The sequence below is a fragment of the Somniosus microcephalus genome, chromosome 4 (assembly GCF_052327205.1).
Source record: "Somniosus microcephalus isolate GS21.2 chromosome 4, FLI_Smic_1.0, whole genome shotgun sequence".
Classification (NCBI taxonomy): Eukaryota; Metazoa; Chordata; class Chondrichthyes; order Squaliformes; family Somniosidae; genus Somniosus; species Somniosus microcephalus.
The window spans coordinates 18,628,201-18,652,090 of record NC_140990.1 but is presented as its reverse complement, the minus strand read 5'-3'; the positions used below and the strand labels follow the sequence as shown (position 1 = coordinate 18,652,090).

The 23,890-nt window shown below is 52.4% G+C and overlaps 1 pseudogene; it reads right to left on the bottom strand.

Moving 5' to 3' along the window:
* LOC147118356 (uncharacterized) overlaps positions 1-23,890 on the bottom strand; it is an 89,456-nt pseudogene that overhangs the window by 51,601 nt on the left and 13,965 nt on the right.

Below are 23,890 nucleotides of genomic sequence, written 5' to 3'. Positions count from 1 at the left end.
ATAGTTGCGCTCGGCTGAGGTTAGTGACCGAGACGCAAAGGCTACTGGCCTCTCCAACTCGCCTGGGAATTTGTGCGACAGCACCGCTCCAATACCATAGGGTGATGCATCACACGCCAACCGACTTGGTAGTGCTGGGTTGAAATGGGCCAACACCTCTTTTGATGTGATCAATTCTTTGCACTTCTGGAAAGCTCGTTTACATTCGTCATTCCACTTACATGGTACGCCCGTTTGCAGTAGGGTGTTCAGTGGGTGTAATACTGTAGACAAATTTGGTAAGAACTTATGGTAGTAGTTCACCAGCCCGAGGAACGACCTCAGTTGTGACACATTTTCCGGTGCTGGAGCCTTGACTACTGCCTCAATCTTTTCAGGGGACTTATGTAACCCCTCTTCATCAATAACATGGCCACAATACGAGATCTGCTTCTGGAAAAACTCGCACTTGTGGCGATTAGCTCGTAGCCCATATTCCTTTAATCTAGTGAGCACCTTCTCCAGGTTGGCGAGGTGATCACTGTCATTTTCGCCCGTGACCAGGATGTCATCCAAATAACACTGGGTCCCTGAAATCCTTTGCCGGACTTGATCCATTGCCCTTTGCCAAATAGCCGGAGCCGATGCTACCCCGAACACCAGCCGGTTGTATTGGTAGAGACCTTTATGAGTGTTGATTGTGAGGTGTTGTTTTGAGGCTTCTTCTACCTCCATTTGCAGGTACGCCTGGGCCAGATCAATCTTAGTGAAGCGTTTACCTCCAGATAGCGAGGTGAAAATATCTTCAATCCGTGGACGCGGATATTGTACCGTGTGAAGGACTGGGTTCACTGTCACCTTAAAATCCCCACAGATGCGGACCTTCTTTGGTTCCCAGGCGTATTACTCAACGACCTCTTCATTACAGGAACGATGGGTGTAACCCACTCGCTCCAGTCCACTTTGGACAGTACTCCTGAACGTTCCAAACCTTCCAGCTCTGCTTCGACGGCTGGTCGGATCGCATAAGTCTGGCCTTAAAAAACTTTGGGCTTGCATTTTCCTCTATTTTAATCATTGCTGTTATGCCTTTTAGTGTTCCGAGTCCCTCCTGGAACACTTCTTGTGCATCAGTTAGCATTTTTGACTGTCGTCCAGGTGTGATGTCGTCATCCTTTTTGGCCTCAACCTTCAGTGCCTGTATGGAATGCCAATCTAATTGTATCTTCCGGATCCATTCACGTCCTAGTAGTTGTGGTCCTCCATCTGGCAATACATATAGGTCCATTTTTGGTATTTCCTGGCCCTTGTATATCACGTTCACCCTTATTTTCCCTTTGGGGTAGACTTTTTGCCCCGTGTATGTCTTCAAGACAATCTCTGTAGCTTTCAAGGGTATATGTGAGAATAGCCACTTGTAGTCCCTTCGGTTTATGACTGTTAGGGCTGATCCTGTGTCCAATTCCATTTTCACTTGGACTCCGTCTATCTTAAGCGTGACCCAGATAGTCTGGTGATCCTCCATTTTGATTACATTATGTAGTTTCAGACAACCCAGCTCCTTGCTTCCGGAGTCTGTATCACTTTTCTGTTCATCTGAACTACTGTCCATCACCTTATGTACCTTTTTGTACTTCTCCTGTGGAGATTTCTTGCTGCTGGTTTTCTACCCTGACCTGCAGACTCTTGCTATGTGTCCTGCTTTTCCACACTGTCTGCACACTTGGTCCTTGAACCAACAATCCTTCTGCTCGTGTGTTGTTCTGTCGCAGCAATAACACTTCCCTGTTCCATAGGACATATTCATTGGTGCCATATTCTTGCAGTCTCCATTGTATCTCTGCAGCGCCCCGTGTGGCTGCTTCATGTGATACTGCCATGCTGAAAGTCTTGTCCAGCGTAAGATCCTTTTCTGATAGAAGCCATTTCTGGGTTCCTTCACTTTGAAGCCCACACACAAACTTGTCCCTTAACGTATCTGCTAGTCCCATTCCAAACTGGCAGTGTTTCGATAGCTTGCTCAGTTCCGTTAAATACTCAGCATTACTTTCGTCTTTCTGCTGGTTCCTTTTGTGGAACTTAAATCTTTCTGCTATCAGCAGCGGTGTGGGGTTTAAGTGGTCCTGTAGGATTTCCACTATGCTTTCGAAATCCTTATCCACTGGCTTCTCTGAGGTTATTAGGTTTCGCTGTAAGCCATACGTTTTTGCACCCATGGAATTCAACAAAACCAGTGATTTCCTGGCATCTGGCACTTCATTCGCCTTGCAGTACACCTCAATGCGTTCCACACATGTCGCCCAATCTTCGACTTCATTGTCGAATGCAGTGACATTGCCACTCTTCGGCATCCCTGGGTGTGGTTAGACTTTCTAAAATGGCATCTCCTGCGCTCTCCCTTCTTCTCCGCTGGCTCAAAATGGTGTCTCCCGCGCTTTCCTTTCTTCCCGCGCTCGCCCTTCTTCTCCGCTGCGGCTTCAAAAATGGCATCTCCCGTGCTCCCCCTTCCTCTCCGCGGCTCAAATGGGGCTCTCTCCCTTCTTCTCTGTGGCTCAAATGGCGTCTCCCGCACTCCCTTTCTTTCCCCGCGGGTGCTGCTCAGCCCTTGAGCCCTGGCTGCGCTCAGCGCGTTCTCCTGTGCGCCTCTCTCGTTGCCGCCGCTTGGTCCTGAACCCCGGCTGTGCTTTACCCTCTCTCTCTTTTTGTTTTCCATCGACGCTGCTCGGTCTTCAACCCCCGGCTGCGCCCTGTGCGCTTTACCCTCTCTCTTACCCCGTCGACGCTGCTCGGCCTTTTCTGTGCCGTCGGTCGGGTCTGCACTGTACCTGTTGCCAGTCTATTGCTGGACCATCGTGGTTGGAGAACCAAGCCCAGCTCTCCACAGCCTCTCCTGCGATGTTCACTCTCTGCCGGATGACTGGGCGGTTGCTCGTGGTCGACGCCCGTGCTTCTGGCCTCGACTTTCTTCCACCGTCCTCCCGGAGCGAATCCTTGGAAAGAAATGCAGAGTTGCAGGTAGATTCGAATTGACCTTGTCGCCACTGTTGAATCCGTAAATCTTAAGGTATGGTGTTCTTCAATAACTAGACGGAGGCTACAGATTAACAATCAACAGGTGTTTATTGGAGGAGGGTAGTCTAAAGACTAACAGTACAGATGCCTGCTCAAGGCTTATATACAGGTGTGGTCACTGCCGGTACTACAGTATACAGGAGCTGTAAAAGTAGTTCTCTCTTAAAGGTACATACACTGCAGTGTGCATGTGCATATTTGTGTGCATGTGTTCATGTGCGTGTGCGTGTATTTGTGTGCATGTGTTCATGTGCGTGTATTCATGTGAGTGTGTTTGTGTGCATGCATGTATTCGTGCGCATGTGTTCATGTGCGTGTATTCATGTGTGTGCATTTGTGTGCGTGTGTTTGTGTGCATGCGTGTATTCGTGTGCATGTGTTTGTGTGCGTGCATGTATTCGTGTGCGTGTATTCATGCGCGTGTGTTTGTGTGTGTGTATACATGCGCGTGTGTTTGTGTGCGTGTATTCATGTGCGTGTGTTTGTTTATCAAGTAAGTGTATCGGGGGGTGAACCGGATCAGCTTACTGTCAATTGGGAGAGGGGGAAAGGGCGGACTGATGCGGACAGGGATGGGGGGAGTGGAGCTAGGGGCAACGCAGCCCAAACCTGATCACCGAAACCCCTACCACATCAACTCTCGACCCTTTAAGGTCCTTCCCCGGCACCACAAGGCTCTCGGGTTTCGGTCAAAAATGTCCTGTCGCTTAACCGATTGGACGTGGGTGATCTCGTTACACTTCAGGGAGGTCTTCAAAGAGCGGAGGGATTAAAGAGACATTGTACGGGCATTAACCTCAGTCTATTGATGCACCGGAGGACTGAGAAAGGGCCGCTTGACACCAACAGCCTCCATTGACTGTTTTCTGAATGCGGCTAATGTAACCACAAGCAAACCAAAGCTGCATCCTGCTCCTTTCTGCCCAGTGACCAACACTTGGAGCTAATGCCAGGGGTCAGTGAGAGACACTGGGAGGTAATGCCAGGGGTCAGTGAGTGACATTGGGAGCTAATGCCAGGGGTCAGTGAGAGACACTGGGAGTTAATGCCAGGGGTCAGTGAGTGACACTGGGAGTTAATGCCAGGGGTCAGTGAGTGACACTGGGAGCTAATGCCAGGGGTCAGTGAGAGACACTGGGAGTTAATGCCAGGGGTCAGTGAGTGACACTGGGAGTTAATGCCAGGGGTCAGTGAGTGACACTGGGAGTTAATGCCAGGGGTCAGTGAGTGACACTGGGAGTTAATGCCAGGGTTCAGTGAGTGACACTGGGAGTTAATGCCAGGTGTCAGTGAGTGACAGTGGGAGTTAATGCCAGGGGTCAGTGAGTGACACTGGGAGTTAATGCCAGGGTTCAGTGAGTGACACTGGGAGTTAATGCCAGTGGTCAGTGAGTGACACTGGGAGTTAATGCCAGGGGTCAGTGAGTGACACTGGGAGTTAATGCCAGGGGTCAGTGAGTGACACTGGGAGTTAATGCCAGGTGTCAGTGAGTGACAGTGGGAGTTAATGCCAGGGGTCAGTGAGTGACACTGGGAGCTAATGCCAGGGGTCAGTGAGAGACACTGGGAGTTAATGCCAGGGGTCAGTGAGTGACACTGGGAGTTAATGCCAGGGGTCAGTGAGTGACACTGGGAGTTAATGCCAGGGGTCAGTGAGTGACACTGGGAGTTAGTGCCAGGTGTCAGTGAGAGACACTGGGAGTTAATGCCAGGGGTCTGTGAGAGACACTGGGAGTTAATGCCATGTGTCAGTGAGAGACACTGGGAGTTAGTGCCATGGGTCAGTGAGAGACACTGGGAGTTAGTGCCAGGTGTCAGTGAGTGACACTGGGAGTTAATGCCAGGGGTCTGTGAGAGACACTGGGAGTTAAAGCCAGGGGTCAGTGAGTGACACTGGGAGTTAATGCCAGGGGTCAGTGAGAGACACTGGGAGTTAGTGCCAGGTGTCAGTGAGTGACACTGGGAGTTAATGCCAGGGGTCTGTGAGTGACACTGGGAGTTAATGCCAGGGGTCTGTGAGTGACACTGGGAGCTAATGCCAGGGGTCAGTGAGTGACACTGGGAGTTAATGCCAGGGGTCTGTGAGAGACACTGGGAGTTAGTGCCAGGTGTCAGTGAGTGACACTGGGAGCTAATGCCAGGGGTCAGTGAGTGACACTGGGAGTTAATGCCAGGGGTCTGTGAGAGACACTGGGAGTTAGTGCCAGGTGTCAGTGAGTGACACTGGGAGCTAATGCCAGGGGTCAGTGAGTGACACTGGGAGTTAATGCCAGGGGTCTGTGAGAGACACTGGGAGTTAATGCCAGGGGTCAGTGAGTGACACTGGGAGTTAATGCCAGGGGTCTGTGAGAGACACTGGGAGTTAGTGCCAGGTGTCAGTGAGTGACACTGGGAGTTAATGCCAGGTGTCAGTGAGAGACACTGGGAGTTAATGCCAGGGGTCAGTGAGTGACACAGGGAGTTAATGCCAGGGGTCAGTGAGAGACACTGGGAGTTAATGCCAGGGGTCAGTGAGAGACACTGGGAGTTAATGCCAGGGGTCAGTGAGTGACACTGGGAGTTAATGCCAGGGGTCAGTGAGAGAAACTGGGAGGTAATGCCAGTGGTCAGTGAGTGACACTGGGAGTTAATGCCAGGGGTCAGTGAGTGACACTGGGAGTTAATGCCAAGGTCAGTGAGTGACACTGTGTGTTAATGCCAGGGGTCAGTGAGTGACACTGGGAGTTAATGCCAGGGGTCAGTGAGAGACACTGGGAGTTAATGCCTGGGGTCAGTGAGTGACACTGGGAGTTAATGCCAGGGGTCAGTGAGAGACACTGGGAGTTAATGCCAGGGGTCAGTGAGTGACACTGGGAGTTAATGCCTGGGGTCAGTGAGAGACACTGGGAGTTAATGCCTGGGGTCAGTGAGTGACACTCGGAGTTAATGCCAGGGGTCAGTGAGAGACACTGGGAGTTAATGCCAGGGGTCAGTGAGTGACACTGGGAGTTAATGCCAGGGGTCAGTGAGTGACACTGGGAGTTAATGCCAGGGGTCAGTGAGAGAAACTGGGAGGTAATGCCAGTGGTCAGTGAGTGAAACTGGGAGTTAATGCCAGGGGTCAGTGAGAGACACTGGGAGTTAATGCCAGGGGTCAGTGAGTGACACTGGGAGTTAATGCCAGGGGTCAGTGAGAGAAACTGGGAGGTAATGCCAGTGGTCAGTGAGTGAAACTGGGAGTTAATGCCAGGGGTCTGTGAGAGACACTGGGAGTTAATGCCTGGGGTCATTGAGTGACACTGGGAAATAAGGCCAGGGGTCAGTTAGTGACACTGGGAGTTAATGCCAGGGGTCAGTGAGTGACACTGGGAGTTAATGCCAGGGGTCAGTGAGTGACACTGGGAGTTAATGCCAGGGGTCAGTGAGTGACACTGGGAGTTAATGCCAGGGGTCAGTGAGAGACACTGGGAGTTAATGCCAGGGGTCAGTGAGAGACACTGCGAGTTAATGCCAGTGGTCAGTGAGAGACACTGGGAGCTAATGCCAGGGGTCAGTGAGAGACACTGGGAGTTAATGCCAGGGATCAGTGAGTGACACTGGGAGTTAATGCCAGGGGTCTGTGAGTGACACTGGGAGTTAATGCCAGGGGTCAGTGAGTGACACTGGGAGTTAATGCCAGGGGTCAGTGAGTGACACTGGGAGTTAATGCCAGGGGTCAGTGAGTGACACTGGGACTTAATGCCAGGGGTCAGTGAGTGACACTGGGAGTTAATGCCAGGGGTCAGTGAGTGACACTGGGAGTTAATGCAAGGGGTCAGTGAGAGACACAAGGAGTTAATGCCAGTGGTCAGTGAGAGACACTGGGAGTTAATGCCAGGGGTCAGTGAGAGACAGTGGGAGATAATGCCAGGGGTCAGTGAGTGACATTGGGAGACAAAGACAGACTGCAAAAGCTTTTATCGGTATATCAGGAGGAAAAGACTGGTAAAATCCCAAGTCGGTCCCTTGCAGTCCAATTCGGGAGAATATATAATGGAGAATAAGGAAATGGCAGACCAATTAAACTCATACTTTGGTTCTGTATTCACAAAGGAGGACACAAATAACCTCCCAGGAATATCAGAAAACATAGGGACTAATGAGAGGGAGGAGCTGACAGAAATTAGTATCTCTAGGGATATGGTGTTGGGTAAGTTGAGGGGACTGAAGGCCGACAAATCCCCGGGGCCTGATAAACTACATCCTAGGGTACTTAAGGAGGTGGCCCTGGAGATAGCAGATGCTCTAAGGATCATCTTCCGGAACTCCATTGACTCGGGAACAGTACCCGTGGATTGGAGGGTAGCTAATGTTACCCCAATTTTTAAAAAGGGGGGTAGAGAGAAAGCAGGGAATTATAGACCAGTAAGCCTTACATCGGTTGTGGGCAAAATGCTAGAGTCCATTATTAAGGATAAAATAGCGGAGCACTTGACAAATGGGGAAAGGATCGGACAGAGTCAACATGGATTTACAAAGGGTAAATCGTGTTTGATTAATCTGCTGGAATTTTTTGAGGAAGTAACTGGTAAAATAGATGGGGGAGAGCCAGTGGATGTGGTGTACCTTGACTTCCAGAAAGCCTTCGATAAGGTTCCACACAAAAGATTATCATGCAAAATTAAGGCTCATGGGATTGGGGGCAAAGTATTAACGTGGATAGAGAACTGGCTGGCGGATAGAAAACAGAGAGTTGGAATAAACGGCTCGTTTTCGGAGTGGCAGGCAGTGACCAGCGGGGTGCCGCAAGGATCTGTCCTGGGACCCCAGCTGTTCACAATATATATAAATGATCTGGATCAGGGAATTGGATGCAATATTTCCAAATTCGCTGACGACACTAAACTAGGAGGAGGGGTGGGCTCTGATGAGGATGTCAGGAGGCTACAGTGCGATTTGGACAGGTTGGGGGAATGGGCGGATACGTGGCAGATGCACTATAATGTGGATAAATGCGAGGTTATCCACTTTGGGGGTAAAAACAGGAGGGTAGATTATTATCTAAATGGCAATAGATTGGGAGATGGGGAAGTGCAGAGGGACCTGGGTGTTCTTGTGCACCAGTCACTGAAGGAGAGCATGCAGGTGCAACAGGCGATTAAGAAGGCAAATGGTATGTTGGCCTTCATATCAAGGGGGTTCGAGTATAGGAATAGGGATACCTTACTACAGCTGTACAAGGTGCTGGTGAGACCGCATCTGGAGTATTGTGTACAGTTTTGGTCGCCCCATCTGCGGAAGGATGTTCTTGCCATGGAAAGAGTGCAACGGCGATTCACCAGGCTGATACCTGGAATGGCGGGAATGACCTACGAAGAGAGATTAAATAGTTTGGGCTTGTACTCACTGGAGTTTAGAAGATTGAGAGGGGATCTCATCGAAACATATAAAATTATGGCAGGCCTGGACAGGCTGAATTCAGAGAGAATGTTTCCAATGGCCGGGGAGCACAGAACCAGGGGCCACAGTCTAAAAATAGCGGGCAAATCATTTAAAACAGAGATGAGGAAGAATTTCTTCACTCAAAGAGTGGTGAGCCTGTGGAATTCCCTGCCACAGAGGGCTGTGAAGGCTAATTCAATAAATATTTTCAAGAGAGAATTGGATATATTTCTGAAGGCTAAGGGGATTAAGGGTTACGGAGAAAAGGCGGGGACGGGGTACTGAACTGGTAAGATCAGCTATGATCTCAGACGAAGATCAGCCATGATCTCATTGAATGGCGGAGCAGGCTCGAAGGGCCGAATGGCCTACTCCTGTTCCTATCTCTATGTTTTCTATGTTTTCTATAATGCCAGGGGTCAGTGAGAGACACTGGGTGTTAATGCCAGGGTCAGTGAGTGATACTGGGAGTTAATGCCAGGGGTTAGTGAGAGACACTGGGAGTTAATGCCAGTGGTCAGTGAGCGACACTGGGAGTTAATGCCAGGGGTCAATGAGTGACACTGGGAGTTAATGCCAGGGGTCAGTGAGTGACACTGGGAGTTAATGCCAGGGGTCAGTGAGTGACACTGGGAGTTAATGCCAGTGGTCAGTGAGTGACACTGGGAGTTAATGCCAGAGGTCAGTGAGTGACACTGGGAGTTAATGCCGGGGGTCAGTGAGTGACACTGGGAGTTAATGCCTGGGGTCAGTGAGTGACCCTGGGAGTTAATGCCTGGGGTCAGTGAGAGAAACTGGGAGTTAATGCCAGGGGTCAGTGAGAGAAACTGGGAGTTAATGCCAGAGGTCAGTGAGTGACACTGGGAGTTAATGCCGGGGGTCAGTGAGTGACACTGGGAGTTAATGCCTGGGGTCAGTGAGTGACCCTGGGAGTTAATGCCTGGGGTCAGTGAGAGAAACTGGGAGTTAATGCCAGGGGTCAGTGAGAGACACTGGGAGTTAATGCCAGGGGTCAGTGAGAGACACTGGGAGTTAATGCCAGGGGTCAGTGAGTGACACTGGGAGTTAATGCCAGGGGTCAGTGAGAGACACTGGGCGTTAATGCCAGGGGTCAGTGAGTGACACTGGGAGTTAATGCCAGAGGTCAGTGAGTGACACTGGGAGTTAATGCCGGGGGTCAGTGAGTGACACTGGGAGTCAATGCCAGGGGTCAGTGAGAGACACTGGGCGTTAATGCCAGGGGTCAGTGAGTGACACTGGGAGTTAATGCCAGGGGTCAGTGAGAGAAACTGGGAGTTAATGCCAGGGGTCAGTGAGAGACCCTGGGAGTTAATGCCAGGGGTCAGTGAGTGACACTGGGAGTTAATACCAGGGGTCAGTGAGAGACACTGGGAGTTAATGCCAGGGGTCAGTGAGTGACACTGGGAGTTAATGCCAGGGTTCAGTGAGTGACACTGGGAGTTAATGCCAGGGGTCAGTAGGAGACACTGGGAGTTAATGCCAGGCGTCAGTGAGAGACACTGCGAGTTAATGCCAGTGGTCAGTGAGAGACACTGGGAGTTAATGCCAGGGGTCAGTGAGAGACACTGGGAGTTAATGCCAGGGGTCAGTGAGTGACACTGGGAGTAAATGCCAGGAGTCAGTGAGTGTCACTTGGAGTTAATGCCAGGGGTCAGTGAGTGACACTGGGAGATAATGCCAGGGGTCAATGAGTGACACTGCGAGTTAATGCCAGGGGTCAGTGACTGACACTGGGAGTTAATGCCAGGGGTCAGTGAATGACACTGGGAGTTAATGCCAGGGGTCAGTGAGTGACACTGGGAGTTAATGCCAGGGGTCAGTGAGTGACACTGGGAGTTAAAGCCAGGGGTCAGTGAGAGACACAGGGAGTTAATGCCAGTGGTCAGTGAGAGACACTGGGAGTTAATGCCAGGGGTCAGTGAGAGACACTGGGAGATCATGCCAGGGGTCAGTGAGTGACACTGGGAGTTAATGCCATGGGTCAGTGAGAGACACTGGGAGTTAATGCCAGGGGTCAGTGAGAGACACTGGGAGTTTATACCAGGGGTCAGTGAGTGACACTGGGAGTTAATGCCAGGGGTCAGTGAGTGACACTGGGAGTTAATGCCAGGGGTCAGTGAGTGACACTGGGAGTTAATGCCAGGGGTCAGTGAGTGACAGTGGGAGTTAATGCCAGCGGTCAGTGAGTGACACTGGGAGTTAATGCCAGGGGTCAGGGAGTGACACTCGGAGTTAATGCCTGGGGTCAGTGAGTGACACTGGGAGTTAATGCCAGGGGTCAGTGAGAGACACTGGGAGTTAATGCCAGCCGTCAGTGAGAGACACTGGGAGTTAATGCCAGGGGTCAATGAGTGACACTGGGAGTTAATGCCAGGTGTCAGTGAGAGACATTGGCAGTTAATGCCATGGGTCAGTGAGTGACACTGGGAGTTAATGCCAAGGTCAGTGAGTGACACTGGGACTTAATGCCAGGAGTCAGTGAGTGACACTGGGTGTTAATGCCAGGGGTCAGTGAGAGACACTGGGAGTTAATGCCAGGGGTCAGTGAGAGACACTGGGAGTTAATGTCAGGGGTCAGTGAGTGACACTGGGAGTTAATGCCAGGGATCAGTGAGTGACAGTGGGTGTTAATGCCAGGGGTCAGTGAGTGACACTGGGAGTTAATGCCAGGGGTCAGTGAGTGACACTGGGAGTTAATGCCAGGGGTCAGTGAGAGGCACTGGGAGTTAATGCCAGGGGTCAGTGAGAGACACTGGGTGTTAATCCCAGGGGTCAGTGAGTGACACTGGGAGTTAATGTCAGGGGTCAGTGAGTGACACTGGGAGTTAATGCCAGGGGTCAGTGAATGTCACTGGGAGTTAATGCCAGGGGTCAGTGAGTGACACTGGGAGTTAATGCCAGGGGTCAGTGAGAGACACTGGGAGTTAATGCCAGGTGTCAGTGAGAGACACTGGGAGTTAATGCCAGGGGTCTGTGAGAGACACTGGGAGTTAATGCCAGGGGTCAGTGAGAGACACTGGGAGTTAATGCCAGGGGTCAGTGAGTGACACTGGGAGTTAATGCCAGGGGTCAGTGAGAGAAACTGGGAGGTAATGCCAGTGGTCCGTGAGTGACACTGGGAGTTAATGCCAGGGGTCTGTGAGAGGCACTGGGAGTTAATGCCTGGGGTCATTGAGTGACACTGGGAGGTAAGGCCAGTGGTCAGTTAGTGACACTGGGAGTTAATGCCAGGGGTCTGTGAGAGACACTGCGAGTTAATGCCAGGGGTCAGTGAGTGACACTGGGAGTTAATGCCAGGGGTCAGTGAGAGACACTGGGAGTTAATGCCAGGTGTCAGTGAGTGATACTGGGAGTTAAATCCAGAGGTCAGTGAGTGACACTGGGAGTTAATGCCAGGTGTCAGTGAGTGACACTGGGAGTTAATGCCAGCGGTCAGTGAGAGACACTGGGAGTTAATGCCAGGGGTCAGTGAGAGACACTGGGAGTTAATGCCAGGGGTCTGTGAGAGACACTGGGAGTTAATGCCAGGGGTCTGTGAGAGACACTGGGAGTTAATGCCAGGTATCAGTGAGAGACACTGGGAGTTAATGCCAGGGGTCAGTGAGTGACACTGGGAGTTAATGCCAGGTGTCAGTGAGTGACACTGGGAGTTAATGCGAGGGGTCAGTGAGAGACACTGGGAGTTAATGCCAGGGGTCTGTGTGAGACACTGGGAGTTAATGCCAGTGGTCTGTGAGAGACACTGGGAGTTAATGCCGGGGTCAGTGAGAGACACTGGGAGTTAATGCCAGGGGTCAGTGAGTGACACTCGGAGTTAATGCCAGGGGTCAGTGAGAGACACTGGGAGTTAATGCCAGGGGTCAGTGTGTGACACTGGGAGTTGATGCCAGGGGTCAGTGAGAGACACTGGGAGTTAATGCCAGGGGTCAGTGAGTGACACTGGGAGTTAAAGCCAGGGGTCAGTGAGTGACACTGGGAGTTAATGCCAGGGGTCAGCGAGTGACACTGGGAGTTAATGCCAGGGGTCTGAGAGTGACACTGGGAGTTAATCTCAGGGGTCAGTGAGAGACACAGGGAGTTAATGCCAGTGGTCAGTGAGAGACACTGGGAGTTAATGCCAGGGGTCAGTGAGTGACACTGGGAGTTAATGCCAGGGGTCAGTGAGAGACACTGGGAGTTAATGCCAGGGGTCTGTGAGTGACACTGGGAGTTAATGCCAGGGTTCAGTGAGTGACACTGGGATTTAATGCCAGGTGTCAGTGAGTGACACTGGGAGTTAATGCCAGGTGTCAGTGAGTGACAGTGGGAGTTAATGCCAGGGGTCAGTGAGTGACACTGGGAGTTAATGCCAGGGGTCAGGGAGTGACGCTCGGAGTTAATGCCTGGGATCAGTGAGTGACACTGGGAGTTAATGCCAGGGGTCAGTGAGAGACACTGGGAGTTAATGCCTGCCGTCAGTGAGTGACACTGGGAGTTAATGCCAGGGGTCAGTGAGTGACACTGGGAGTTAATGCCAGGGGTCAGTGAGAGACATTGGGAGTTAATGCCAGGGGTCAGTGAGTGACACTGGGAGTTAATGCCAAGGGTCAGTGAGTGACACTGGGACTTAATGCCAGGAGTCAGTGAGTGGCACTGGGAGTTAATGCCAGGGGTCAGTGAGAGACACTGGGAGTTAATGCCAGGGGTCAGTGAGTGACACTGGGAGTTAATGTCAGGGGTCAGTGAGTGACACCGGGAGTTAATGCCAGGGGTCAGTGAGTGACAGTGGGTGTTAATGCCAGGGGTCAGTGAGTGACACTGGAAGTTAATGCCAGGGGTCAGTGAGTGACACTGGGAGTTAATGCCAGGGGTCAGTGAGAGACACTGGGTGTTAATCCCAGGGGTCAGTGAGTGACACTGGGAGTTAATGTCAGGGGTCAGTGAGTGACAATGGGAGTTAATGCCAGGGGTCAGTGAGTGTCACTGGGAGTTAATGCCAGGGGTCAGTGAGTGACACTGGGAGTTAATGCCAGGGGTCAGTGAGAGACACTGGGAGTTAATGCCAGGTGTCAGTGAGAGACACTGGGAGTTAATGCCAGGGGTCTGTGAGAGACACTGGGAGTTAATGCCAGGGGTAAGTGAGAGACACTGGGAGTTAATGCCAGGGGTCAGTGAGTGACACTGGGAGTTAATGCCAGGGGTCAGTGAGAGAAACTGAGAGGTAATGCCAGTGGTCAGTGAGTGACACTGGGAGTTAATGCCAGGGGTCTGTGAGAGACACTGGGAGTTAATGCCTGGGGTCATTGAGTGACACTGGGAAATAATGCCAGGGGTCAGTTAGTGACACTGGGAGTTAATGCCAGGGGTCTGTGAGAGACACTGGGAGTGAAAGCCAGGGTTCAGTGAGTGACACTGGGAGTTAATGCCAGGGGTCAGTGAGTGACACTGGGAGTTAATGCCAGGGGTCAGTGAGTGACACTGGGAGTTAATGCCAGGGGTCAGTGTGTGACACTGGGAGTTAATGCCAGTGGTCAGTGAGTGACACTGGGAGTTAATGCCAGAGGTCAGTGAGTGACACTGGGAGTTAATGCCGGCAGTCAGTGAGTGACACTGGGAGTTAATGCCTGGGGTCAGTGAGTGACCCTGGGAGTTAATGCCAGGGGTCAGTGCGAGAAACTGGGAGTTAATGCCAGGGGTCAGTGAGAGACACTGGGAGTTAATGCCAGGGGTCAGTGAGTGACACTGGGAGTTAATGCCAGGGGTCAGTGAAAGACACTGGGAGATAATGCCAGAGGTCAGTGAGTGACACTGGGAGTTAATGCCAGGGTTCAGTGAGTGACACTGGGAGTTAATGCCAGGGGTCAGTGAGAGACACTGGGAGTTAATGCCAGGGGTCAGTGAGAGACACTGCGAGTTAATGCCAGTGGTCAGTGAGAGACACTGGGAGTTAATGCCAGGGGTCAGTGAGAGACACTGGGAGTTAATGCCAGGGGTCAGTGAGTGACACTGGGAGTAAATGCCAGGAGTCAGTGAGTGTCACTTGGAGTTAATGCCAGGGGTCAGTGAGTGACACTGGGAGTTAATGCCAGGGGTCAATGAGTGAAACTGGGAGTTAATGCCAGGGGTCAGTGACTGACACTGGGAGTTAATGCCAGGGGTCAGTGAGTGACACTGGGAGTTAATGCCAGGGGTCAGTGAGTGACACTGGGAGTTAATGCCAGGGGTCAGTGAGTGACACTTGGAGTTAAAGCCAGGGGTCAGTAAGTGACACTGGGAGATAATGCCAGGGATCAGCGAGTGACACTGGGAGTTAATGCCAGGGGTCAGTGAGTGACACTGGGAATTAATCTCAGGGGTCAGTGAGAGACACAGGGAGTTAATGCCAGTGGTCAGTGAGAGACACTGGGAGTTAATGCCAGGAGTCAGTGAGAGACACTGGGAGCTAATGCCAGGGGTCAGTGAGAGACACTGGGAGTTCATGCCAGGTGTCAGTGAGTGACACTGGGAGTTAATGCCAGGGCTCAGTGAGAGACACTGGGAGTTAATGCCAGGGGTCAGTGAGTGACACTGGGAGTTTATACCAGGGGTCAGTGAGTGACACTGGGAGTTAATGCCAGGGGTCAGTGAGTGACACTGGGAGTTAATGCCAGGGGTCAGTGAGTGACACTGGGAGTTAATGCCAGGGGTCAGTGAGTGACAGTGGGAGTTAATGCCAGCGGTCAGTGAGTGACACTGGGAGTTAATGCCAGGGGTCAGGGAGTGACACTCGGAGTTAATGCCTGGGGTCAGTGAGTGACACTGGGAGTTAATGCCAGGGGTCAGTGAGAGACACTGGGAGTTAATGCCAGCCGTCAGTGAGAGACACTGGGAGTTAATGCCAGGGGTCAGTGAGTGACACTGGGAGTTAATGCCAGGTGTCAGTGAGAGACATTGGGAGTTAATGCCATGGGTCAGTGAGTGACACTGGGAGTTAATGCCAAGGTCAGTGAGTGACACTGTGTGTTAATGCCAGGGGTCAGTGAGAGACACTGGGAGTTAATGCCAGGGGTCAGTGAGAGACACTGGGAGTTAATGTCAGGGGTCAGTGAGTGACACTGGGAGTTAATGCCAGGGATCAGTGAGTGACAGTGGGTGTTAATGCCAGGGGTCAGTGAGTGACACTGGGAGTTAATGCCAGGGGTCAGTGAGTGACACTGGGAGTTAATGCCAGGGGTCAGTGAGAGACACTGGGAGTTAATGCCAGGGGTCAGTGAGAGACACTGGGTGTTAATCCCAGGGGTCAGTGAGTGACACTGGGAGTTAATGTCAGGGGTCAGTGAGTGACACTGGGAGTTAATGCCAGGGGTCAGTGAGTGTCACTGGGAGTTAATGCCAGGGGTCAGTGAGAGACACTGGGAGTTAATGCCAGGGGTCTGTGAGAGACACTGGGAGTTAATGCCAGGGGTCAGTGAGAGACACTGGGAGTTAATGCCAGGGGTCAGTGAGTGACACTGGGAGTTAATGCCAGGGGTCAGTGAGAGAAACAGGGAGGTAAGGCCAGTGGTCAGTTAGTGACACTGGGAGTTAATGCCAGGGGGCTGTGAGAGACACTGGGAGTTAATGCCAGGGGTCAGTGAGTGACACTGGGAGTTAATGCCAGGGGTCAGTGAGAGACACTGGGAGTTAATGCCAGGTGTCAGTGAGTGACACTGGGAGTTAATGCCAGCGGTCAGTGAGAGACACTGGGAGTTAATGCCAGGGGTCAGTGAGAGACACTGGGAGTTAATGCCAGGGGTCTGTGAGAGACACTGGGAGTTAATGCCAGGGGTCTGTGAGAGATACCGGGAGTTAATGCCAGGTATCAGTGAGAGACACTGGGAGTTAATGCCGGGGGTCAGTGAGTGACACTGGGAGTTAATGCCAGGTGTCAGTGAGTGACACTGGGAGTTAATGCGAGGGGTCAGTGAGAGACACTGCGAGTTAATGCCAGGGGTCTGTGTGAGACACTGGGAGTTAATGCCAGTGGTCTGTGAGAGACACTGGGAGTTAATGCCGGGGTCAGTGAGAGACACTGGGAGTTAATGCCAGGGGTCAGTGAGTGACACTCGGAGTTAATGCCAGGGGTCAGTGAGAGACACTGGGAGTTAATGCCAGGGGTCAGTGAGTGACACTGGGAGTTGATGCCAGGTGTCAGTGAGAGACACTGGGAGTTAATGCCAGGGGTCAGTGAGTGACACTGGGAGATAAAGCCAGGGGTCAGTGAGTGACACTGGGAGTTAATGCCAGGGGTCAGCGAGTGACACTGGGAGTTAATGCCAGGGGTCTGAGAGTGACACTGGGAGTTAATCTCAGGGGTCAGTGAGAGACACAGGGAGTTAATGCCAGTGGTCAGTGAGAGACACTGGGAGTTAATGCCAGGGGTCAGTGAGAGACACTTGGAGTTAATGCCAGGGGTCAGTGAGAGACACTGGGAGTTAATGCCAGGGGTCAGTGAGTGACACTGGGAGTTAATGCCAGGGGTCAGTGAGAGACACTGGGTGTTAATGCCAGGGGTCTGTGAGTGACACTGGGAGTTAATGCCAGGCGTCAGTGAGTGACACTGGGATTTAATGCCAGGGGTCAGTGAGTGACACTGGGAGTTAATGCCAGGGGTCAGTGAGTGACACTGGGAGTTAATGCCAGGTGTCAGTGAGTGACAGTGGGAGTTAATGCCAGGGGTCAGTGAGTGACACGGGGAGATAATGCCAGGGGTCAGGGAGTGACGCTCGGAGTTAATGCCTGGGATCAGTGAGTGACACTGGGAGTTAATGCCAGGGGTCAGTGAGAGACACTGGGAGTTAATGCCAGGGGTCAGTGAGTGACACTGGGAGTTAATGCCAGGGGTCAGTGAGAGACATTGGGAGTTAATGCCAGGGGTCAGTGAGTGACACTGGGAGTTAATGCCAAGGGTCAGTGAGTGACACTGGGACTTAATGCCAGGAGTCAGTGAGTGGCACTGGGAGTTAATGCCAGGGGTCAGTGAGAGACACTGGGAGTTAATGCCAGGGGTCAGTGAGTGACACTGGGAGTTAATGTCAGGGGTCAGTGAGTGACACTGGGAGTTAATGCCAGGGGTCAGTGAGTGACAGTGGGTGTTAATGCCAGGGGTCAGTGAGTGACACTGGAAGTTAATGCCAGGGGTCAGTGAGTGACACTGGGAGTTAATGCCAGGGGTCAGTGAGAGACACTGGGAGCTAATGCCAGGTGTCAGTGAGAGACACTGGGTGTTAATCCCAGGTGTCAGTGAGTGACACTGGGAGTTAATGTCAGGGGTCAGTGAGTGACACTGGGAGTTAATGCCAGGGGTCAGTGAGTGTCACTGGGAGTTAATGCCAGGGGTCAGTGAGTGACACTAGGAGTTAATGCCAGGGGTCAGTGAGAGACACTGGGAGTTAATGCCAGGTGTCAGTGAGAGACACTGGGAGTTAATGCCAGGGGTCTGTGAGAGACACTGGGAGTTAATGCCAGGGGTCAGTGAGAGACACTGGGGGTTAATGCCAGGGGTCAGTGAGTGACACTGGGAGTTAATGCCAGGGGTCAGTGAGAGAAACTGGGAGGTAATGCCAGTGGTCAGTGAGTGACACTGGGAGTTAATGCCAGGGGTCTGTGAGAGACACTGGGAGTTAATGCCTGGGGTCATTGAGTGACATTGGGAAATAATGCCAGGGGTCAGTTAGTGACACTGGGAGTTAATGCCAGGGGTCTGTGAGAGACACTGGGAGTTAAAGCCAGGGTTCAGTGAGTGACACTGGGAGTTAATGCCAGGGGTCAGTGAGTGACACTGGGAGTTAATGCCAGGGGTCAGTGAGTGACACTGGGAGTTAATGCCAGGGGTCAGTGAGTGACACTGGGAGTTATTGCCAGTGGTTAGTGAGTGACACTGGGAGTTAATGCCAGAGGTCAGTGAGTGACACTGGGAGATAATGCCGGGGGTCAGTGAGTGACACTGGGAATTAATGCCTGGGGTCAGTGAGTGACCCTGGGAGTTAATGCCAGGGGTCTGTGAGTGACACTGGGAGTTAATGCCAGGGGTCAGTGAGTGACACTGGGATTTAATGCCAGGGGTCAGTGAGTGACACTGGGAGTTAATGCCAGGGGTCAGTGAGTGACACTGGGAGTAAATGCCAGGGGTCAGCGAGTGACACTGGGAGTTAATGCCAGGGGTCTGAGAGTGACACTGGGAGTTAATCTCATGGGTCAGTGAGAGACACAGGGAGTTAATGCCAGTGGTCTGTGAGAGACACTGGGAGTTAATGCCGGGGTCAGTGAGAGACACTGGGAGTTAATGCCAGGGGTCAGTGAGTGACACTCGGAGTTAATGCCAGGGGTCAGTGAGAGACACTGGGAGTTAATGCCAGGGGTCAGTGAGTGACACTGGGAGTTGATGCCAGGTGTCAGTGAGAGACACTGGGAGTTAATGCCAGGGGTCAGTGAGTGACACTGGGAGTTAAAGCCAGGGGTCAGTGAGTGACACTGGGAGTTAATGCCAGGGGTCAGCGAGTGACACTGGGAGTTAATGCCAGGGGTCTGAGAGTGACACTGGGAGTTAATCTCAGGGGTCAGTGAGAGACACAGGGAGTTAATGCCAGTGGTCAGTGAGAGACACTGGGAGTTAATGCCAGGGGTCAGTGAGAGACACTTGGAGTTAATGCCAGGGGTCAGTGAGAGACACTGGGAGTTAATGCCAGGGGTCAGTGAGTGACACTGGGAGTTAATGCCAGGGGTCAGTGAGAGACACTGGGTGTTAATTCCAGGGGTCTGTGAGTGACACTGGGAGTTAATGCCAGGCGTCAGTGAGTGACACTGGGATTTAATGCCAGGGGTCAGTGAGTGACACTGGGAGTTAATGCCAGGGGTCAGTGAGTGACACTGGGAGTTAATGCCAGGTGTCAGTGAGTGACAGTGGGAGTTAATGCCAGGGGTCAGTGAGTGACACTGGGAGATAATGCCAGGGGTCAGGGAGTGACGCTCGGAGTTAATGCCTGGGATCAGTGAGTGACACTGGGAGTTAATGCCAGGGGTCAGTGAGAGACACTGGGAGTTAATGCCAGGGGTCAGTGAGTGACACTGGGAGTTAATGCCAGGGGTCAGTGAGAGACATTGGGAGTTAATGCCAGGGGTCAGTGAGTGACACTGGGAGTTAATGCCAAGGGTCAGTGAGTGACACTGGGACTTAATGCCAGGAGTCAGTGAGTGGCACTGGGAGTTAATGCCAGGGGTCAGTGAGAGACACTGGGAGTTAATGCCAGGGGTCAGTGAGTGACACTGGGAGTTAATGTCAGGGGTCAGTGAGTGACACTGGGAGTTAATGCCAGGGGTCAGTGAGTGACAGTGGGTGTTAATGCCAGGGGTCAGTGAGTGACACTGGAAGTTAATGCCAGGGGTCAGTGAGTGACACTGGGAGTTAATGCCAGGGGTCAGTGAGAGACACTGGGAGCTAATGCCAGGTGTCAGTGAGAGACACTGGGTGTTAATCCCAGGTGTCAGTGAGTGACACTGGGAGTTAATGTCAGGGGTCAGTGAGTGACACTGGGAGTTAATGCCAGGGGTCAGTGAGTGTCACTGGGAGTTAATGCCAGGGGTCAGTGAGTGACACTAGGAGTTAATGCCAGGGGTCAGTGAGAGACACTGGGAGTTAATGCCAGGTGTCAGTGAGAGACACTGGGAGTTAATGCCAGGGGTCTGTGAGAGACACTGGGAGTTAATGCCAGGGGTCAGTGAGAGACACTGGGGGTTAATGCCAGGGGTCAGTGAGTGACACTGGGAGTTAATGCCAGGGGTCAGTGAGAGAAACTGGGAGGTAATGCCAGTGGTCAGTGAGTGACACTGGGAGTTAATGCCAGGGGTCTGTGAGAGACACTGGGAGTTAATGCCTGGGGTCATTGAGTGACATTGGGAAATAATGCCAGGGGTCAGTTAGTGACACTGGGAGTTAATGCCAGGGGTCTGTGAGAGACACTGGGAGTTAAAGCCAGGGTTCAGTGAGTGACACTGGGAGTTAATGCCAGGGGTCAGTGAGTGACACTGGGAGTTAATGCCAGGGGTCAGTGAGTGACACTGGGAGTTATTGCCAGTGGTTAGTGAGTGACACTGGGAGTTAATGCCAGAGGTCAGTGAGTGACACTGGGAGATAATGCCGGGGGTCAGTGAGTGACACTGGGAATTAATGCCTGGGGTCAGTGAGTGACCCTGGGAGTTAATGCCAGGGGTCTGTGAGTGACACTGGGAGTTAATGCCAGGGGTCAGTGAGTGACACTGGGATTTAATGCCAGGGGTCAGTGAGTGACACTGGGAGTTAATGCCAGGGGTCAGTGAGTGAAACTGGGAGTAAATGCCAGGGGTCAGCGAGTGACACTGGGAGTTAATGCCAGGGGTCTGAGAGTGACACTGGGAGTTAATCTCATGGGTCAGTGAGAGACACAGGGAGTTAATGCCAGTGGTCAGTGAGAGACACTGGGAGTTGATGCCAGGGGTCAGTGAGAGACACTTGGAGTTAATGCCAGGGGTCAGTGAGAGACACTGGGAGTTAATGCCAGGGGTCAGTGAGTGACACTGGGAGTTAATGCCAGGGGTCAGTGAGAGACACTGGGAGTTAATGCCAGGGGTCTGTGAGTGACACTGGGAGTTAATGCCAGGGGTCAGTGAGTGAGACTGGGATTTAATGCCAGGGTTCAGTGAGTGACACTGGGAGTTAATGCCAGGGGTCAGTGAGTGACACTGGGAGTTAATGCCAGGTGTCAGTGAGTGACAGTGGGAGTTAATGCCAGGGGTCAGTGAGTGACACTGGGAGTTAATGCCAGGGGTCAGGGAGTGACGCTCGGAGTTAATGCCTGGGATCAGTGAGTGACACTGGGAGTTAATGCCAGGGGTCAGTGAGAGACACTGGGAGTTAATGCCTGCCGTCAGTGAGTGACACTGGGAGTTAATGCCAGGGGTCAGTGAGTGACACTGGGAGTTAATGCCAGGGGTCAGTGACTGACACTGGGAGTTAATGCCAGGGGTCAGTGAGTGACACTGGGAGTTAATGCCAGGGGTCAGTGAGTGACACTGGGAGTTAATGCCAGGGGTCAGTGAGTGACACTGGGAGTTAAAGCCAGGGGTCAGTGAGTGACACTGGGAGTTAATGCCAGGGATCAGCGAGTGACAGTGGGAGTTATTGCCAGGGGTCAGTGAGTGACACTGGGAATTAATCTCAGGGGTCAGTGAGAGACACAGGGAGTTAATGCCAGTGGTCAGTGAGAGACACTGGGAGTTAATGCCAGGAGTCAGTGAGAGACACTGGGACTTAATGCCAGGGGTCAGTGAGAGACACTGGGAGTTCATGCCAGGGTCCAGTGAGTGACACTGGGAGTTAATGCCAGGGCTCAGTGAGAGACACTGGGAGTTAATGCCAGGGGTCAGTGAGTGACACTGGGAGTTTATACCAGGGGTCAGTGAGTGACACTGGGAGTTAATGCCAGGGGTCAGTGAGTGACACTGGGAGTTAATGCCAGGGGTCAGTGAGTGACACTGGGAGTTAATGCCAGGGGTCAGTGAGTGACAGTGGGAGTTAATGCCAGCGGTCAGTGAGTGACACTGGGAGTTAATGCCAGGGGTCAGGGAGTGACACTCGGAGTTAATGCCTGGGGTCAGTGAGTGACACTGGGAGTTAATGCCAGGGGTCAGTGAGAGACACTGGGAGTTAATGCCAGCCGTCAGTGAGAGACACTGGGAGTTAATGCCAGGGGTCAGTGAGTGACACTGGGAGTTAATGCCAGGTGTCAGTGAGAGACATTGGGAGTTAATGCCATGGGTCAGTGAGTGACACTGGGAGTTAATGCCAAGGTCAGTGAGTGACACTGGGACTTAATGCCAGGAGTCAGTGAGTGACACTGGGTGTTAATGCCAGGGGTAAGTGAGAGACACTGGGAGTTAATGCCAGGGGTCAGTGAGAGACACTGGGAGTTAATGTCAGGGGTCAGTGAGTGACACTGGGAGTTAATGCCAGGGATCAGTGAGTGACAGTGGGTGTTAATGCCAGGGGTCAGTGAGTGACACTGGGAGTTAATGCCAGGGGTCAGTGAGTGACACTGGGAGTTAATGCCAGGGGTCAGTGAGAGACACTGGGAGTTAATGCCAGGGGTCAGTGAGAGACACTGGGTGTTAATCCCAGGGGTCAGTGAGTGACACTGGGAGTTAATGTCAGGGGTCAGTGAGTTACACTGGGAGTTAATGCCAGGGGTCAGTGAGTGTCACTGGGAGTTAATGCCAGGGGTCTGTGAGAGACACTGGGAGTTAATGCCAGGGGTCAGTGAGAGACACTGGGAGTTAATGCCAGGGGTCAGTGAGTGACACTGGGAGTTAATGCCAGGGGTCAGTGAGAGAAACTGGGAGGTAATGCCAGTGGTCAGTGAGTGACACTGGGAGTTAATGCCAGGGGTCTGTGAGAGGCACTGGGAGTTAATGCCTGGGGTCATTGAGTGACACTGGGAGGTAAGGCCAGTGGTCAGTTACTGACACTGGGAGTTAATGCCAGGGGTCAGTGAGTGACACTGGGAGTTAATGCCAGGGGTCAGTGAGAGACACTGGGAGTTAATGCCAGGTGACAGTGAGTGACACTGGGAGTTAAATCCAGGGGTCAGTGAGTGACACTGGGAGTTAATGCCAGGTGTCAGTGAGTGACACTGGGAGTTAATGCCAGCGGTCAGTGAGAGACACTGGGAGTTAATGCCAGGGGTCAGTGAGAGACACTGGGAGTTAATGCCAGGGGTCTGTGAGAGACAGTGGGAGTTAATGCCAGGGATCTGTGAGAGATACCGGGAGTTAAAGCCAGGTATCAGTGAGAGACACTGGGAGTTAATGCCGGGGGTCAGTGAGTGACACTGGGAGTTAATGCCAGGTGTCAGTGAGTGACACTGGGAGTTAATGCGAGGGGTCAGTGAGAGACACTACGAGTTAATGCCAGGGGTCTGTGTGAGACACTGGGAGTTAATGCCAGTGGTCTGTGAGAGACATTGGGAGTTAATGCCGGGGTCAGTGAGAGACACTGGGAGTTAATGCCAGGGGTCAGTGAGTGACACTGGGAGTTGATGCCAGGGGTCAGTGAGAGACACTGGGAGTTAATGCCAGGGGTCAGTGAGTGACACTGGGAGTTAAAGCCAGGGGTCAGTGAGTGACACTGGGAGTTAATGCCAGGGGTCAGCGAGTGACACTGGGAGTTAATGCCAGGGGTCTGAGAGTGACACTGGGAGTTAATCTCAGGGGTCAGTGAGAGACACAGGGAGTTAATGCCAGTGGTCAGTGAGAGACACTGGGAGTTAATGCCAGGGGTCAGTGAGAGACACTGGGAGTTGATGCCAGGGGTCAGTGAGTGACACTGGGAGTTAATGCCAGGGGTCAGTGAGAGACACTGGGTGTTAATGCCAGGGGTCTGTGAGTGACA